The sequence below is a fragment of the Belonocnema kinseyi genome, chromosome 6 (genome assembly GCF_010883055.1).
Source record: "Belonocnema kinseyi isolate 2016_QV_RU_SX_M_011 chromosome 6, B_treatae_v1, whole genome shotgun sequence".
Taxonomy (NCBI): Eukaryota; Metazoa; Arthropoda; class Insecta; order Hymenoptera; family Cynipidae; genus Belonocnema; species Belonocnema kinseyi.
In genome coordinates, this window is record NC_046662.1 from 57024000 (window position 1) to 57044513 (window position 20514).

General features: G+C 24.0%; 1 long non-coding RNA gene across 1 annotated transcript in view; it reads right to left on the reverse strand.

Annotated features, from left to right (window-relative positions):
• Positions 1–20514, reverse strand: part of LOC117175010 — a 28778-nt gene that overhangs the window by 2723 nt on the left and 5541 nt on the right. Inside the window, exon 2 of the long non-coding RNA XR_004467416.1 lies at positions 4450–4509. This is a non-coding gene — a long non-coding RNA (uncharacterized LOC117175010). The remainder of the gene's footprint in view (positions 1–4449; positions 4510–20514) is intronic.

Below are 20514 nucleotides of genomic sequence, written 5' to 3' on the forward strand. Positions count from 1 at the left end.
TCCCTGGCTACGGCATTGCATCACATTTGATATTGTAATACGCGAAAATTATTGTACGTTGTGGTACATATTTTCTCTAAACAATATGTATACATAAGGAAGAATTGAGTTTCAGTTGAAGGACAGTGGCAAATAATGTCAAATTTGTTTGCATGACAGAACTAAAGAAAATAGAAGCTTTATTAATGTTAAACGTTATTATTACATTTTTAATTTTCAAAAAAACTGATACTTTCTGTATAAGAATAGGAATTTTCAACAAAAAGTGTAATAGTTGATATTTCCACCGAAAAAGTATTTTAATTTTTTATTAAAAATGTTACATTATCGCAACAAATACGAATTTTATACGAATAAAGAATATGCATTTTCTAACAGAATACTTAAATTTTCGACTAAAAAAAGAAGAGTTTTCAACATAATTTGTTGAATTTTTAAAAAAAGAAATTAAATTTTAACTAAAATAATACTTCTTTAATCAAGAAAATAAATTTTTAGCAAAAGTTCAATTTTCAACGCAGAAGATGAATTTGTTACCAAAAAAGAACGGTTCAAAACTGAACTAAAAAAAAATTGTAATAGAGAAATTAAAAATTCTTCTTCAAATAACTTTAAGTCGATTATTAGTAATAATTATTAAATTTCGATTTGTAAGTTTCGAAATTTAGCAATTTGAGCTAAATTTAAAAATTTACAAAATGGAACAATTCACCTGGGACCATTTCAAATTGAAAATTAAAAATTCGGAAATTTTAACAATTCGCAATTGTATTAAACAAATTTTCAACTGTTTGCACTTTTAATTTGTAATGCTTTAATTTGAAAAAGTTTCAAGCCATCTATTATTTAATGCTTTATTTTAAATCATTTTATTTTGGAATTTTTATTTAAAATTACACATTCTAAATAAAAATTAAAATACTTCCTTACTTAAAAAGATTAATTTTGGAAAGTATTCAATTAGCAATTCTTATTTAGAAACTATTCAATCAGAAATTGTTCAGTTTGTAACGTTTTCAGTTAATTTAAATTTTATTTTCAATCATTTATTTTTTAAACCTTTTATTAATTTGTATTTACAGTTAATCGATTGGAAACGTTTTATACCAAAGTTTAAATTTTGTATGGTTCATTTTCTTATTTCAAAATGAACGATCAGAAATAAATACTAAAAATGGACATACTTAAAGCCATATTGGAAGTGATTGAAAAGATTTGTTGACTAAATGTTTGAAATGAATAGTTTTAAAAAAAATGATTTATTAGTTGAAATCCTTTGAATTAATTAAAGAAGTTAAATTTTTATTAATTAAGATTTAGAGTATGACAGGTTAGAATGGACACTAAAATTTCATTTAGATATATACTAATCTCCGGGAATACTTTTCCATAATTGAAAATCATCTTAATTATTATTTAAAATTTTTTTAGAAACTAATAACATTTTATTTAAGTTGTCAATTTAAAAAAAAAATTAAAACTGTTTCGATCTTAAAAGAGAGAAGCGATAACCATATTAAAAAACATTTTTTTGAAACAACTTTAAAGTTAATAAAGAGTAATCTGAAATTTGTTTTGCACACTGAATTAACTAATATAAATAAAAAATAAAGGGAAAACATGACAGCCGCTTTACTTTTTCAAGATATGGAAAAATGGACAATTTCTTTAAAGTTGCCACCGTAAAAGTATATAAAATATTATTTAAATAAAAAAATTAATATTCCAAATTATTTTTAATTTAATTAAAAGTAAATTTTGTAATTTTTATTAAAAATTTATTTTTAGTGTGAAATGCAGCACTTTGATCAGGACACTATCACATAATCAGAGCCTTAAGAGCATACTCACTTAAATAAGTGCAATTCTTTCCATAAAAATAAATTCAAGGGCCTTTAAATCTTGTTTTAAAAATTCCAAAATTTTCGAATTTTAAGAGGAAAGTTTTTAGGTAATTATCGATCACGCAGAGAAAAATGATGTTTAAATTTAAGACATTTTGTATTGAACTTCGTTTTTTGAATTCAAAGTAAAAGAACCTTTTTTAAGAAGTATTGATTTTTTTATTCTTTTTCTTTAATTTAAAAGATAACATTTTATACAAATAAACTATTTGCTAAAATTGAAGAAATAATTTACCTATTCACATTATTTTAAAATAATAAAATTATTCGTTAAAATCAGACAAGTTATTTTTTTATTTACTCTCTAAAAGTTACGCAAATGGAAAACGTGAAATACAGAAGATTAATAATTTCAAGGCTGATTTACAGAAGCAAAATGAAATTCTAAAAAATAGAGCAGCACGTATCTGAATCTATGGAAAAATCTACAAAAAATTTAGTTACATTTGTAGTGAAAAACTAATTTTTAATTAAAAAACTCATTTTCAAGCAAAGAAATGCATTTCTAAGGAAACAGATAATATTATTTAAAAAAAGAATGATTTTAACAAGAAACATGAAATTTCAATTTTTTATATTAATATACCTTAATTTTTAATGAAATTTTTTACCTAGGAATAAAATTTTCAAACAAACAGGTTGATTAGCTAAAAAAAAATACAATTGCATTTTCAAACTGATATTTTAATTTTTATATGAATTTTCAACCTAATAGTTTAATTTTTAAAAGGGTTCATTTATTATCAGAAAAAAAATTCAACAAAATTAATTCATTTTCAACTGAAGAAGGTACATTTTCAACAAAAAATATAATAGTTTAGTTTTTATTTAAAGAAGTCAGTTTTTAACAAAATAAAATAAATTTCCTACCAAAAAGAACCATTAAAAAAAACTTAAACAAAAACCATGACATTTTAAGCTAAAATTTTAATTTTTATCGCAATTTTCAACCGAACAGTTGAATTTTTATAAACTAAGGCTAATTTGCTACGAAAAAGACCAATCTTATACAAAATAGATTAATTTTTAACTAAAACAGATACATTTTTAATCAAATTATAATAATTCATTTTAAAGCTGGAGAAGTAAGTTTTTAAGCAATTAAAATAAATTTCAACGAGATAGTAAAATTTTCCAAGAAAAAATTAATTTTTTAAAAAATTTGGATATTTATGGAAAAAATCTACAAAAAATTTAGATACATTTTTAGTTAAAAAACTGACTTTTAAGCAAAGAAATCCATTTCTGAGCAAACAGATAATTTTATTTAAAAAAAGAATAATTTTAACAACAAATATAAATTTTCAATTTTTTTCCTAATGTACTTTAGTTTTTGGTTGAATTTCTAAACTAAGAGAGGAATTTTTTAACAAAAAGGCTAATTTGCTACCAAAAATAAAATTTTTAAACAGTATAGATGATCTTTCAACGGAAAAAGATAAAGTAAAAAAATAGAATCATTTAATTTTAAGTTATAAAAGAAAGTTTTTAATCACATAAAATAAATTTTGTGCCAAAGATAGTGATTTTATAAAAAAATAATCAGTTTTAACAAAAACCATGCATTTATCAAATTATATTTTAATTTTTCTGTGAATTTTTAACCTAATAGTTTAATTTTCGAACAAAAATGTTAATTTGCTATCAATCAGACAAATTTTCAACAGAATGAATTCATTTTCAACTAAAAAAGGTTTATTTTTAACAAAAAATATAATAGTTTAGTTTTTATTTGAAGAAGTCGGTTTTTAACCAAATAAAATATATTTTCAACAATAAATACCATTTTATAAAAAAAACATAATAAATGTTAACAAAAACCATAACATCTTAAACTAAAATTTTTGTTTTTATTGGAATTTTCAACAGAAGTTTTGAACAAAAAGTTTAATTTGCTACCAAAAAGACAAATTTTCAACAATATAGGTTAATTTTCAATTAAAATAGATACTTTTTTGCATCTCTAGGCAAACAGACAATTTTATTGTTAAAAAAACACATTATTTTTAACCAGACACATGAATTTTCAATTTTTTATCCTAATATACCTTAACTTTTAATGAAATTTTTACCCCAAGAGTGGAATTTTCAAAACAAATAGATTAATTTGCTACAAAAAAGACAACTTTCCAACAAAATAGTTTAATGTTAAGTTATAAAAGAAAGTTCTTAAACATATATAATTAATTTTGTACCAAAGAAAATGATTTTATAACAAAAAATAATAATTTTTTAAAAACCCATGCATATTCAGACTGATATTTTAATTTGCATGCAAGTTTTGAACCTAATAGTTCAATTTTCTAAAAAAAAGGTTAATTTGCTAACAAAAAGACCAATTTTCTATAAAAAAGATTAATTTTCAACTAAAAAGAAACTTTTTAACCAAAATAAAAAAGTTAATTTCAAGTTAGAGAAATAATCTTTAACCAAATAAAATTAATTTTTAAGAAATCCTTTTTTCAATCCAAAACGACTAACACATTGCTAATATTCTGAGAATTCAATTAATTAAATTGGTAAGATTACAGTAAATTCACTTTACCGTAATTTATGAGTCACAATAGTTCATCCACGAGTATTTGAAGTACACCACCAAGCTGTTCTGTTGACAAAAAGAAACAGTTCAAATTAATAAATGCTACACAATCAGAAAAATTGTTCGGTCGCAAAAAATTTTACATTTTTTATATCAAACAAAAAGTTAATAACAATAATAAAAACAAAATTGGTATAAGAAAACTATTTCTGTCATCTGTTTCACCCATATTCAATTGGATTTCAGCAATTTGTTTCTCTTTAAAATTATTGAAATTATAGAAGGACTATACATACCAGATATTTCATTAATTAAAAATTTGATATTAAAAGTCGTAGATAAAGTACATCATAAAGTATGAGGCTCATGAAAAAACCATGAAATAGCAATTTTTTGTCATATCCAAGTCACGATAATAATGATAATCACCCTAATCGAATGATTTGTCAAAAAGTTATCTCTAACAATTATAGGAATTTAAATTCGCGTACAATTTCTTGAAATTGTTCTATTTGTACAATTTTTAAATTGTAAATTTGTACAATTTTGTAATTGTAAATTTTTACAATTACGAAATTGTAAATTTGCCATTGTATTTCGTTCCATTGTAATCAAAATGGAAGCGTGCAATTGTAAATTCGAAGTTATAAAATTGCATCATGTATTCTAAACTTGTACAATTTTATATTAAGAATAGAAATTTTGATCATATATAATAAATATTCATTATTAGATTACTTATTTTTTTGAGTAACTAGTTACATTTACGTTACTTACTATAGAAAAAATATAACTAGTAAAAATTATGGGACTTGTAAACTAAAAGTTTATTTTTTCGCTTCCTTGGGTTTATAATTTAAAAATTAAAATAACTTAGCTAATAATTCATAAAAATGAAATTTAAAACGAAATAGGCATTAGTTACAGTAAATTTTTCATGTCACGTTTTTAAACCAAACAGTAGTATATTTAGTATATGATTATAAAATTTGTTAACTGCAAGAAATGAATTTTCAAACCAAAGACCGAATTTTCAACAAAAAAGTTACTTTTTCATCAAATTTGGACTTTCTACCAAAATAGTTAAATTTGTCACCAAATTCATGAATTTTTAACGAAATAGTGCAATTTTCATACCGAAAATATTAATTGTCAACAAAATATTTAATTTTGAAATAATTAGTTACATTTTTTAGAAAAATATTTTAACCGCCTCTCCTCAAAATGGCGACTTTGAAACAAAATAGTTACTTTCAATTAAAATTATTATATTATTATAATTATATGTAATAATTATAGTAATATATTAATTTTAGTTGAAAGTAACTATTAAATTCTTAACCAAAAGAGTTCACATTTGAAACAGAAAATCCGAATTTTGAACTAAGAAAGAAACAAATTTTCACTCGTATTTTGAAACCACAAAGTTACTTTTCAACTAAATAAAATCATTGAATTGTTAACAAAATACATGACTTTTCAATAAGAACAAATTAATTCTTAGCAAAAGCAAATTAGTTGATATTTTTTCAACCAAAAAATATTTTGTTTGTAATCAAACACAGTTGAATTTAACAACAAAATAAAAAAAAATAGTAGAATTTTCAACAAAAATTAATTAGATTTTTTCACCAAAAGAAATTAATTTTGAAACAAAAAAGTTCAATTTTTAAGCAAGGAAGGAACATAATGTTCACGGAATTGTTGCATTGTCAAACAAAGAAGAACAATTTTCTACAAAATGTAATAAAAAATGTATCTTTTCGCCAATCAAATTAGTTGAATTTTGAACAAAATGCATGAACTTTGAATCAAAATAGATTAATTTTCAACGAAAAATATAATAGTTGATATTATTTCAACCAAAAAATATTTAAATTGAAATCAAATACAGTTGAATTTAATCAAAAAAATTTTCTCAACGAAACAGTTGGATTTTCAATGAAAAAGTCAAATTTTTTTCACCAAAAGAGATAAATTTTAAAACAAAAAAGTATTTGGAAACTTATATGTCCAATTTTAAAACAAGGAAGGAAAAAAATGTTCACTGAATTGTTGCATTGTCTTACAAAGAAGAGCAATTTTCTACCAAATTTAGCAAAAAACTAATTTTTTAGCCAAACACATTAGCTAAATTTTGAACAAAATGCATGAACTCATAATCAAAATAGATGAATTTTTAACGAAAAATATAATAGTTAATATTATTTCTATCCAAAAAGATTTATATTGCAATGAAACAAAGTTGAAAAAAATTCAAGAAAACAGTTGAATTTTTAACAAAATAGTAGATTTTCAACAAAAATCAATTATATTTTTTTACCAAAAGATATAAATTTTGAAACAAAAAATTCCAGTTTCGAAACAAGGAACGAATAAAAAATGTCTACAGAATTGTTCAACTGTCAAGTCAAGAATACCACTTTTCTAAAAAATTTGACAAAAAAATTAATTTTCAGCCAAATAAATGAGTTATACTTGTAATAAAAATAGATCGATTCTCAATGAAAAATATAACAGTTTATATTATTTCAACCAAAACGAATTTTGAATTTAGTATGCCACCAAAATAGATGAATTCTCAAGAAAATAGCTATATCCTTAACCAAAATAGAATAATTTGTCAGCCATAGGCCATAAATCTTTCTTAATGGACGATATAAAAAACACAAATTAACTTTAAAGTAACTAAAATTAATATTCCAACTTACTGCAAAAATCATAACTGAGTTACAATTTATTTTTTAAAATTATAACGAAGTTACCCTAAAAGTTAGAAAGAAAAACAATTTTTAGCAATTTAATTACTTGTTACAAGTTACTGCCCAAGGCTGATTCAATTAGTAATTACGGAATTGCTTTTAGAATGTTTAATTTAATTATTCAGATTTATTTTATCTCTAGAATTTTCAACATTTGTACACGTTTTGCAAATCGTACATTTGGTACACTCTTTACAATCTGTAAAAGTTTTTCATGTCGTACAATCACTACAATTTTTTCAACCTGTACAATCTGTACAACCTTGACTATCGATGCAATCCGAACAATTAGTACAACCAGAACAACCAGTATAGTTTTCACAATTTTTATAGTCTTTACAGTTAACGCAATTTACATTACCATCCGAATCTGGTTTTCCATTTGGTTTATTTGCTATAAAGAGCATCTAAATATACAAAAAATGAGAAAATAAATTAAAAATTAAAAAAGTGTTTTCGCGTCTCGCTTTGCCATTCTTAAAATATTAATCGAAAAATAAATATAATATAAAGTTGAGAGATAAAGAGCTAACACGATTAGCTAATTGATTTTAGAGGATTCTACGACTTTCACTTTGGGCTCTTATTAAATTTATAATGCTGTTTAGTCTAACTTTAGAAAAAATGTACGAACTGTTTACACTCTCATCCTTTTTATATGCACCGGAGTTTCCTCAAGATTAATTTTAAGCTTGCTTATTTTTCGGTAACGTTTTATGTTTGTTATAGATTACGCATTCAGAGAATGATTCCTAGACACAAGGCTACCACTTTCGATATTGTAATGCTTAATTCATTTTGTCCTTTAGATTGGAAGTTTTTAACTTTTTATAATAGAGCCCTCTCATGCAGAAAAACTGTAAAAATTATATATTTTTATGCTTAGTGGGAAATAATACACTGGAGTCCCGCTTTACTGGGAATTTCAGGGACGACCTCAATGGCCTTCACAGTAAATCTGGACTTTCCTAACCTTTTTTCTTTTCCTGCTTACTTGTGGCTTCTTATATTGCCTAACCGTAAACTTCGCTACTCCGCTGACCTTGAAAGCGTCTCCTTGCACTACCTTATCCGGTTTATCGGGATCCGGTAAAGCAGGACTCCATTGCATGTAATTTCTAGTTTTTACACTCTCACAAGAGAGAAAGAATGAACTTTAACAAAATTGTTTAATTTGCAACCAAATAATTGCACTTTTATCAAAGAAAGATCCAATTTCTACTCAAAGTAATGAATTTAAAAATCGAAATAACAACATTTAAAAAAAATAGTTAAGTTTTCATCCAGAAAAGATTTCAGTTGACTTTTCAGCATTAAAATGTGTATCAGGGTGACGCAAAAGTTTATTTTAGTAATCCTCTAATTTTGTCCCCACCAATTTTTCATTTTCCCTTGTCTTTAATATTCAAAGACCATAATCGTAACAAGTCGGTACGAAATTTCTCTAAATTTACGTACGAACCCCGATTTATAAAATACACAGAGAGCTTCCACCTATTTTAACTTCTTTGAAAGGTACTCGTTCGATTAATTTAAGGCTGGCAAGACCCTTGCCTCTACCGCGAGCCGCTAGGTTATTTTTGTCATGTGACCTTCTTCTTCTTCTTCGCATATACCGAAAAGCGCTGGTATATTTGAAATGAATAAGTGCCATCAATAATAGCACAGATAAATATTTTAAACAAATTAAACATTTTTTAAAGTTAATTGTATTTAATCTAAGAAATAACTTGTCTCTTTAAATAATTTATTATTAATGTAATCTTAAAAGTTCATACTTTTTTATTTTAAATAGATTCGCACTTTTTGGCACATGCGCAGTTGAATGCCAACTGAAAATCAATTTAATAAAATCAAAAAACTGCTGAAATCTTTCGCGGAATTGTAAGTATTGTTGCATGACGTCGCTGTCATGGAAAGATAAGGGAGATTTTTGGAAAGGTTAGCATAGTCCTTGAAACAGGAGTGCAGACTTCTTTTCAGAGAAAATGTTCTAAACGTCAAAATAAATTATAAAGGTCTGAATAGTAACATTTTTCAAGTGAAGAATACATTTGAGCAATTGTGTTTCTTCTTTTTATCGGTTGGAGAGCTTCAAGTTTCGCGAAATACAATCAACTTTCCGAAATTCAAGGTTATAGCACCCGATATGATACACTAACCTAGAATTTTGGACATTTTATTTTGTTTCACTACACTGAAAGATTGTCAATCAACAAAAAATGAAACATGACTGAGACAATATATTTTGTTCTTGAGAAATATTATTATTCGTATCTTCATAACTTATTTTTACGTTCAGAATATTTTGTTGATTAATCTTTTGGCACTCCCATGACGTCATGCTAAAATACTCAATTCAACCAACGATGGCTTCCCGCTCTTCTTGCCCCTTTTCTTAATTGGTCAGCCACTGACGCTGGCGTGACCGTACTGTCCGTGCTGGGACCTTGAGGGAGGTGATGGAACTGCGCGATTTCAAATAAGCATGTATAAGAAATTTTACAAAATTGCTTAAGATTTATTCGAATGAATACTAAAGTGGTTCAATTTGTTTTCAATTTTCATGAATTTTGTTTATAAAATTCTGCACCTTTTGTCCACTTGTCAAAAAGACTGAGGTACTAGTCAAATTTATTTCACAGGCATAATTTTTTAAACAATATAGCATTATTTCTAACAACATTCTTTTACAATAATACTAGAAACTTGCCGTTTTTTTAAATTTTCTATTGTTTGGCTACTTTTCTATTAAAGTAAGGATGTAATTTATTCAAGTTAATAAATATATTTGCGTGAGCAATTTGCTATTATTTTAATAATAATATCTTTAAATAATGCTAGAAAGTTGCAATTTTTCAGCAACAGTCATGCATTTATTAAATATCTGTGGTAATATTAATCTGTAGTTTTTTTAAATTTTTTACAGTTTGTTTGTGCTTTTAAAATAATTAAACATGGAAATTGTGCAAGAAATAATTCGTGCAAAATAAAACTATTTTAAGGAGAGGAAATTAAAACCATTGCTACCTGCATCTGCACTGCGCCCACTCGCAGTTAAAGATTTTTAAAGTAGTTTTGAAGTAAATGATCCTATACGAATAAATTTAATACAAAACATATTTTATCTATATTATTTATCCTGACAATTTCCCTTTTTTTAAATAAATCAGTCAATGTGAAACTTTTCTCAATTCTAAACATTTCAAATAAAAAATTCCCTCGCCCAATTCAAGAAGATCAAATAAACACTGAAATTTTCTTCATTTGAATCAATGAAAATGTTAAAAATGGAAAGGTTCCCTTTTCAATTCTAAGAAAAATTGAAAGTGAAAAACCTCCCTGTCCAATTCAGAAAAAATTTAAACCCAAAATTGATTTTTTTTTCACTTTTTTTGACCTCAATAAACGTTTTAATGGACATTCAAAATTGAACATTTTTTAAATTACACTTGGGAAATTATAAATTTTCTTGTACCTGGAATCCTTTAAGGTTGAATTATTTTACTTCAAATCGATCAAAATATCTGTACTTTTAATTTTACATAGTTCAATTTGGAACAGTTTCAAACTATATAATTTTCAAAGCTGTATTTTAAACAACTTTATTTTGCAACCTACATGGCTAGCTCTAATATAAATTAGATTAATTACAATCGTTTTACTATTAGGGCTTCGAATATATATTTATTTATTTATATTTATATATTCGAATCTATTTATCGCACGCTACACGTAGGACTCTTGCGCGTTGCTGCTGATTAAAATTTGTTAATGCGCACTTTTTATATGATGTTTAACTCTGTTATATTATTACATATACAATTTTTTCGTATAACTTTATTATTTCTTCCCGAATTTCCATTAATCTTTATTTTCAGCTGACCTGAAAAATGTACAATTTCAATAAATTTATAATTAGATTATTACAATTCATAATCTGCATTTATATGAAACGGACGTATTTTAGTTCTCTTGTTATTGTGATTAAAAAAAGTGCGCGTCCTATCAAAAAGTATTTCATAATAGATTTAACGATCTTGTTTTTCTGAACAAATATTGTCTTTTCATTTTTTTCGTACCCCGTATCTTATTTGCAAATATTGTAATTTTTTTAGTGCTATTTTATACAATTCAAATAAAAACTACGCGTCGTATCAAAAAATAATTTGTAAACAACTTTTCGGTCTTTTTTTGCTGAACAATTTTTGTTTATTTTTTCGTATCTTGTGTCGTTTTTCTAAAAATTGTAATGTTCCTTTAATGTTACTATTTATGAATTAAACAAAAATTACGCGTCCCATAAAAAAATAATTTAAACACATTTTCGATCTCTTTTTGGTAAACAACTCTTGTCGATTTATTTTTTTCGTATCTTGTATTGCTTATTTATCTAAAAAATCTTATTTTCGGAAATGTTTTTTACGATTAAAATAAAAACTACGGATCATATTAAAAAAATATTAGTCCTAAATTTGTATAATTTTTTCTTTATTTTTGTTTAAAGGATTTTTTTAAAGTGATCTGCTTTTAAATTACAATTATAGAATTTTGAGGTGGTTGTCCAAATTTATTCTTTGGATTCTTGAATTTATTTTCATAAATTCAATACATTATAAACTTTTATATCTTTTTAGGGGTTTTAGATCTTTTCACTTTTATAGTATTTCGTTTTATTTATCCAGAGATTTTATTTTTTTAGGTTTTTCAAGTTATTTTATACGATTAAAACAAAAACTGCGCGTCCTATAGAAAAATTATTAACAACAAATTAGTAGACCTTTCTCGGATAAGATATTATTTTTTTGTAAAAGCATATCCTACGATTAAAACAAAAAATATTTAACTTATCAAAAAATGGTTTCAACTAAATTTTTAAAAAGCCACAGGTGAAAATTTGATGTTAAATTTAAAAAAATCAAACTAACATGAAATTAACTGAAATAAATAAGAAACAGTAAAAAAAAAATGACAGTTACTATACTTTCTCAATATTTAAACAATTTTACCACTAAAAAGTTAGTGTTGTAAATGTAATGCAATCATTTCCTTAGATGGGACGACTGAAAAATCCCGAAAAATAAAATTTCCGACACTGTGAAATTCCTGAATTAGCAAAATTCCCGAATAATAGAATTAGCGAATAATAAAAAGACAGAAAAATAAAAATACCGAATTAGAAAATTCCCGAATATTAAAATTCGCAAGTAACAAAATTGCCGAAAAATAAAAATACCGATTTGTAAAATTCCCGAATAATAAAATTCACGACAGTTCATAATATTACAGAATTGGAAAATTGCCGAATAATGAAATACCCAACGGAAAATTGCCGAATTATAAAATATCCGTGTTCAAAAATTCCCGAATTGTATAATTTACAATTTTTTTATAAAAATATTTTTTTGATTACAAATATAATAATTTAATATCAAAAAGCGTTCGCAAAGGTCGAATTTTAAATTTATATATTTTTTGTTTGAAAAACATTATAAGGTACGATGAATATAGAGAGTGATTTTTTCGGTTTGAGGCGCGAATTTGGTCAAATTTAGAAGTTGTCAAAAATCCCATTTTTAAGTTTAAAAAATGAGAATTTAGCTTGCAGCTACTGAGTTACTGAATTTATACACTGCAATGTATCAAATATATTTCTAAAAAAATTGTAATTGTTTAACTTCTTGAATTTTCCAATATTTTATAATTTGGCAATTTTATGAAGGATATTTTATTATTCGAGCATTTTCCAATTCGGTATTTTTATTTTGTGGCAATTTTATTATTCGCGAATTTTAATAAACGCGAATTTTCCAATTCGGTATATTTCTTTTTCGTCAATTTTATTACTTGCGAATTTTATTAGTCGGAAATTTTATTTTCCGGCATTTTTCAGTCTTCTCTCTTAAATATTAATATCGATATTATAAATTATTTTCAATTAAGTGAACATAATTTTTACCGTTTTTTCATTTTAAATATATTTTTAGTTTAAAACTTAGCACTTAAATCAGGACTCCATTATAGAGTCAAGGCTTCAAGAGCTTATTGCCTTGAAAAAGAATTTTATTTTGTACGAAGTTTAAGAGCAACTGGATACTCTCACGCATAATCATTAGTATTAGTCCAAATGAGAGAAAAAAATATGCTAAATTATCATTATCCCCAAACCGAATACTGCTACTACCTCTGAAATTTGTCAAAAAAAAAAAAAAATAGAAAAAAAATGCAAAATCACTTTCTCCCAATGAAAAAGAAATTTCCGCTTTACCGCTTTACTATTTCCAAACATTTTGAATACGAATTAGTTAAAAGAAAAGTTTATTATGTGAATATAAATTACATAGGGAAAAGTTATGTTTAAATTCCACAAATTGTTTATTTAACTTCGTGTTTTTAAATATAATGTTAAAGCACCTTTTGGAGAAGTAAAGATCGTATGACTTTTAATAATGACGTATTTTCTCCTTCTTTGAAGTAAACAAATGATTTGTTTTATACTATTTTTTTCATTTAAAAGAACAATTTTCCTGCAAGTAAAGTAATGGATAAAATTTAGAAAATAATTTCTTCAATCTTATTATTTGAAACCAAGAAAATTATTTATGTAACTTACACAAGTTTCTTAATTTTTATTTTCTACACGTGAGAAAAGAACGCGATTGTGTAACATTTTCCACTTTACTGAAAGAATTTGAAGGCATTATTGTGAAACTTGTAAATAGCCTATAAGTCGTACAATACTGATACTCAATTAAAATTCAATTTGTTTACTTTATAATCCCTTCACTGCTGCTGCAATATGTACTTTCAGAAACGTATGTGACAAATATTACATACACCAGTTGATATTGAAAAAAAATTGATAAAGAAAGAAATAAAAATGAACTGAAAAAGATATTTTCATATTTAAATTTTTATATTAATTTTATTTATTTAAATTATTATTTAAACTAGAAACATTTTATGTGAGCGGGAAATATTGCATTACCGATTTCTAATATGCAACTACAAAACAAGGTTACTATAATTAGTAATTCCAAAAATTAAAGGAATTCAGCGGAGTCAAGTATTTTAGAGAATTCCAGGTATTCAGAGAGTTTCAGGAATTCGGCGAAGCTTCCAATTTTTATTTCTCAAAAAAAAAAAATTTATTTTAAAAAAAGAAAAAAATTTTTTGAAAGCTGTAAATTTGATATTGTACCACTTTGAGCAATTCAAATTTTAAAAATTTTTAATTTTAAAGGCATAGAATTTAAAGTGGATCCATTTTTTAAGTCGTAAAATCGATTCATTTTTATAAATTTAATATTGTTGATTATCAGTTTTAACTAATCGGTGGTTTTTAATTTTTTCAACTGTAAAAAATAACTATTTTTAAATAATATGATTTGGAAAAAATGAAACCAAGCCATTTTCAAAATTTCGATACTAGTTTAATTGTAAACGCTTCCAGTTTGAAATAATTCTGATTTTAAAAAGTTTAATTTACAGCTGTGAAGGATTTAAAAAGGAGTAAATCGTATATATGGTATAATATTTGAAGTCATTCTGACTTCTTTATCTAATAAACTAATTAAACTAAACCATAATTAAAGATTCTACTCATTCTTTAAATTAAAAAATTGCCACTGTAATGGATTTCAGCAATTGATAGATATCAAATATATTTCGAAAAAATTCTAATGAAATTTTTTATTTGAACAAAATTTTAAAAATTAGATCACTTTCAAAATTATACAAGTTTTATTTTAAGAGATCTGTAAGTTTTCATTGCGATTTTTAGTGAATTTCACAAAAGTTTCAATAACAAAAATTATAGTTCTGTTGGTTTTAAGAAATTGAATTATTTTCAGGGAAAATAATATCAGAAGACGAAAAAGTTATAGGTTTCTTGTTTACTCCAAGTATTTCAAGTAATGAAAAAATAATATATAGATTTCATTTATTGTACAATTACAAATATTCAAAATAATCCCAAGAAATTTTCTTCAATTTTATGTATTGTACAATTTCAGATGAAATTAATTCCAAAGAATTTTATACACATATTATAAATTGGATATTATTTTCCTTTACACATCTGTATTTTAAAATTAATGAAAATTAATATTTTTAATTTTGTACTTTTTGATTAACAAAAAGATGAAATATTAAGGACTCTAAGCTTTAATCATTATATTTGAACATATCAAAAAATTATTTAATCTGGAACATTTACATATACGTTGAAAATGTTTATATTTTGTGAAAAAGTTGTCATTCGGTAGAACGTTCTTTTTTTTAACTTGGTTTTTGTTTTTAATTTATTTTTAACTGAAAATTTAACTATTTTCTAACGATAATTTATCTTTTTCGATAGACCTTTAAACTTCTTGTTTGAAAATTCATCCGTTTGGTTGGAAATTGAACAATATTGTTGAAAATTCTTGTATTCTGTGGCAAATATGTGTTTTTCAGGCAGAAATTCATCTTTTGGGATAATAATTAAACTATTTGGTGAAAAAGTTTTTTTTTTACATTTTTTATTTTAATCAATCATTTATTTCTTTGCTTAAAAATTTAACTATGTTTTATGAAATTTTTTCTGTTGTCGAAAATGATTTTTATTTGCTGAAAATGTAGATATTTCCTTGTTGTTGGATTTTTTTGTATTTGAACAACATACTTCTAGTTTTTTTTTAATTCGATTATTTTGGTAGAAAATGAAATATTTTCTGGTAGAAACGTCAATTATTACATTTTTGATTGACGTCTAATTTTTTGTATCGGAAATTTATGACTTTGGTTCAAAATTTAAGTATTTTGTTAAAAATTCCTTTTTCCATAGGAGGAAAATAATTATTTAAACTAAAAATATAATTCTATCATTTTTTGATCATTATTTATCTTTTTGATTAAGGTTTGGTTTTCAAACATTATTAAAATTTAAATAATGCATATCACTTTTGTTCATGTCAAATACAAGTTTCAATTTATTTTTTGGTAGAATATAACCAAAAAAATATATGGATTTAAAGAAAATTCTTTTTAATTTGAACAAACTTTATACTGGGTGATGTTTACTTAATCCAAGGTTCTAAGTTTACTGTTTTACACTTCATGTGAGGAATTGAAGATTATGTCATGGTCGAGTCAGTTTCAATTTGATTTGGGAGCGTTCACATATAACGTGACATTAAAGAGGGGGGTGGGGCAAATTTCTTTGTGGTCGGTCATATGGGAGGGGGGTACTTTTACCAGATTACGTAACATTTTCAATTTATGAATTTTCTACACCATCAACTTCCTATATCAAAATTTCCAATTAAATAATTTCACTTCGTCATAAAATTTATTTCTTACTGTTTCTAAACATTATTTATAGAAAAGAGAATTTTAATTATAAATGATACCTTAATAATGGGAAATATTTCTGTTCTTAACGTTTTGGTACGACACTATAATTTCTAAACTTTCTTACACTTTGATAGATATAAGAAAAATGAAATAATGGGCAAAAACTTATTTTTTAGAATTCGAAAAACATTGGAAGATTTTTAATAATTATGAAAGATTGGAGATTGTGTTTATTTTAAGATTTCTGGAAAAACTTTTAATACTTCAGTTTTTATTTTAAAAGAATAATTTTAGGTTTTAAACACGGAGAAAAAGATATCGCACAATTATATCGCAAAACCTCTGTATGAAAATAAAGCGCCATGATAACGTACATAATAACAAAAAAATTTGTTATTATTCATAACAATATTCTCTTAAAATAATGCTAGAAAGTTGCGGTTTTTTTATGACATTTAGAACTTTTTGTTCACTTTTCACTTAAAGTAAGCAATTATTTAATTTAATTCAGGAAAAATAATTGTTTAAACAAATTATTATTGTTTATAGCTATTATATTGTAATAATGACGATATATAGCGCAGGAATTACGGTATATAATGCAATTCTTGCGATATCGTTTTCTCCGTAAAGATTGAAAAATGTATGGAAAAAAATATGGAAGAATTTGAGACAATTTTTTTAATTTTTTAGGATCTAAACAAAACTGGATGTTTCAGATTGTCAAGAGAATAAAACAAATGTTCTTAACATAGATGGACAATTTTTTAATGATTTTTTTAAAATGAATTCTAACAGAAATTTAAAAAAAATGAAATTTTTTAAATTATTTCCTAAAATTTGTAAAAAGAGTGTAAAATATTTCAATGCCAAATTTTGCAATTTTGCCATATTACATAATATTAGAACATTTTTTAATAAGTTTAAAAAATATTTAGAAGTTCTGAAATGGGAAAAAATAATTGAAACTTGTAAAGATTTTTTAAGAATTTTGTAAGGTTTGAAGAAAATTTTTAAAAATTGTTGGTTTTAAAATATTTCGAATATTTTTTTTCTAAGGCAATTTTGTCAATTTTGCAGAATTAAAAAAATCAGGAAAACTTCGAATAATTTCCCAAGATTAGAAGCTTCGGAGATTTGAAAAGATTTATAAAAAAGTTTCTTACAGTTTTTTCACATATTAAATGATTGGCAAAATTTGGAAAAAAATTGAAGTTTGTTAAAAATATTTCTAAGGAATTTGAGATATTTTAATTAAATAAGAAACGTTTCAAAACTTTAAAAAAGTTACAAAAATTTATTAAATATTTTTTTATTTCTTTGAAACCTTTAAATGTTTTAAATATCTTTTCAAAATGGGAAAATTTTTGGTAGTATTTTGTAAAATCCTATTAAATAAAAAAAAATCTTTAGAATCTTCTAGATTCTTTTTTGCCATATCTTCAATAATAAAAAATCTTTTTTAATTTTCTCAAGAATCTTGTAAAAATTATACTTATAAAAATTTAAAAGTAAACTAATAATACTTTTATGCTGCTTTTCAATTCTCAGAATCTAGTTTCAGCTGAAATTTAACTGTTGAGCAATTTTAACAAATAAATAGTTATTTGAAATTTTTATATTGTATTATGATTAATATAATTTCGTATAACTTAAATATTTGTATGAATAAACAAATGATTGAAAAAGCATCAAGTGTTACATCAGAATATTATTTTATTTATTTTCTTAGACAATATTTCATTTTAAAAAACCTTTTTTAATTTAGAAAACGTCGAAGAAAACATGTATAATGTTTTAAAAATAATACAAAAACAAGAACCTTTCACTTGGAAGGAGGTATTAATTAATTCAATTTATCAAACATAATTGTTTAACGAGGTTATTATTGTTTATAATTATCTTATATAATAATGCTCGATGATTGCGTTTTTTCCAAACGTTTAAAATTTTTGTCAACTTTTCACTTAGCAAGATAATAGTTATGGGAATGTAACAAAAATAATTGTTTAAACAAGTTTTATTTATTATAACTATTTTCTCTTAGATAATTTCTGGAAAGTTACGGTTTTCTCTGAAACATTTAATTTTCTTTCGCTTTTTATTTACGTAGAAATAAGAAATTAACAATAGAGAGATTGATTTTTTAAACAATATTTCTTTTTTGTCAATATATTTATCTGAAATAAAAAAATTGAAATATTCTTTAAATTTTCTACACGGATCATAATGAAGGTCAGTTTTTCTTAAAGTGGTTACTGAGAGAATATTTTTTTTAGATTAATGTTAATAGATTTATATTGGTGCTTAACGAAAAGTTAAAGAAAAAGCTGAAAATTTCCAAAAACCCCGCAACTTTCTTACATTACTGTGAAAGAAGGTAGTTATAAATAATAATAAATTGTTTACGCAATTATGCTTGTTAACTTGGATTAATTATTATCTCACTAAGTCCAAAGGGGACCAAAAGTAAAAAATTTCAGAAAAAAAACACAACTATCTAGTACTACTATAGTTGTAAATAATAATTACATGTTTAAACAATTATTTTTGCTAAATTTCATGCATTATTACCTCATCTTAAGTGAAAAGTGGGCACGAAATTAAAATTTGAGGAAAAATTGTATGTTTCTGGAAGAATTCTAACAGAATATTGTTATAAATAATAATAAATTGTTAAAACAATTATTTACGTTAAATTTCATTAATTATTGCTTCTCTCTGACCAAAAAATAAAAAATTAATAAAAAAATTCGGAATAAACAAGAGTTGCTAACTCTATTCTAATAGAAAATTGGTAAAATCAATAATAAATTGTTTAAATCATATTCCTAAGCATCTAATTATCACTAGCAAGTCTAGAAAATATCCTAGAATCAATGTTTTTTAAATAAAACCGCATTGGAAGTAAGTGTGAAACTTCATGGCGTTTGCGGAACTTCTAAAGACCATTTTTTATTAAAAAAGAACAAACAATTATTTTTTATAGGTATAAATAGATTTATATATTTCCATATTTTTTGTATCACAAAATTGTGTAAAATAATAAAAAGAAGTTATAAAAATGAAAAACGTGGAAAATATAAAAGCTTAATAAAACGACGCGATGGTGTAACATTCTTGAATCTAGTTACACAATAATAAATTTGTATTGTGTCATTGTAAATATGACACTGTCTCCAATTTAAGAAGATTTTCTTCTGAATGTTTGAACAAAGTTAAGAAGAATACTAATTTTTTACAATGTTGAAATATCAGGGGAAGATGAAAAAATGATAATGAAAATTAATTAGAAAAAATGTTATAATAATTATTACCTTAACATCATTAATTTTTTTATTAATTTATATTTATTTAATATTATACAAATTCATTACACGCATTCAGTCTTCATACTTGGCCTTCAAACATACTTTCAAACTACTTTCTTAAAAATTCATTTGTTTGTTAAAGAATCATCTCTTTGGCTAAAGATGCAACTATATTGGTGGAAATAAGTTTTATTATTATTTTTTTAAATAATTTAACGAAAAATGTATCTATTACAATTTCAGTTGAAAATTTACTGGGTTTTTTCTTAGTTGTGAAATAAACTAATAGGTTGAAAATTCATGTATTTTAATGAAAATTGATCTCTTTTAGTTAAGAATAATTCTTTATTGTTTAAAATTTATCTATTTCCTTAAGAATTCTTATCTTTGAAGGAAAGTGTAACCGAAACAAGAAATGGAATAGTTAAATATTCAATTAAAAAAGTTAATTATTATCGAAAAAAGTGTTCTCTACAAAATCGAATGAATTTTCAATTATTAAAGTTGAATTTCAAATAAAAAGAAGCATTTTTACGAAAAAGTGGCTTAATGTTATTTTCAGTTAGGAAATAATTTAAAAAAAAACAAGTTCCAAGAAAAGAGTTCAATTTTTAACTAAATAAGATGAATTTTCAAATAAGAATAATATTTTTCTATAAACA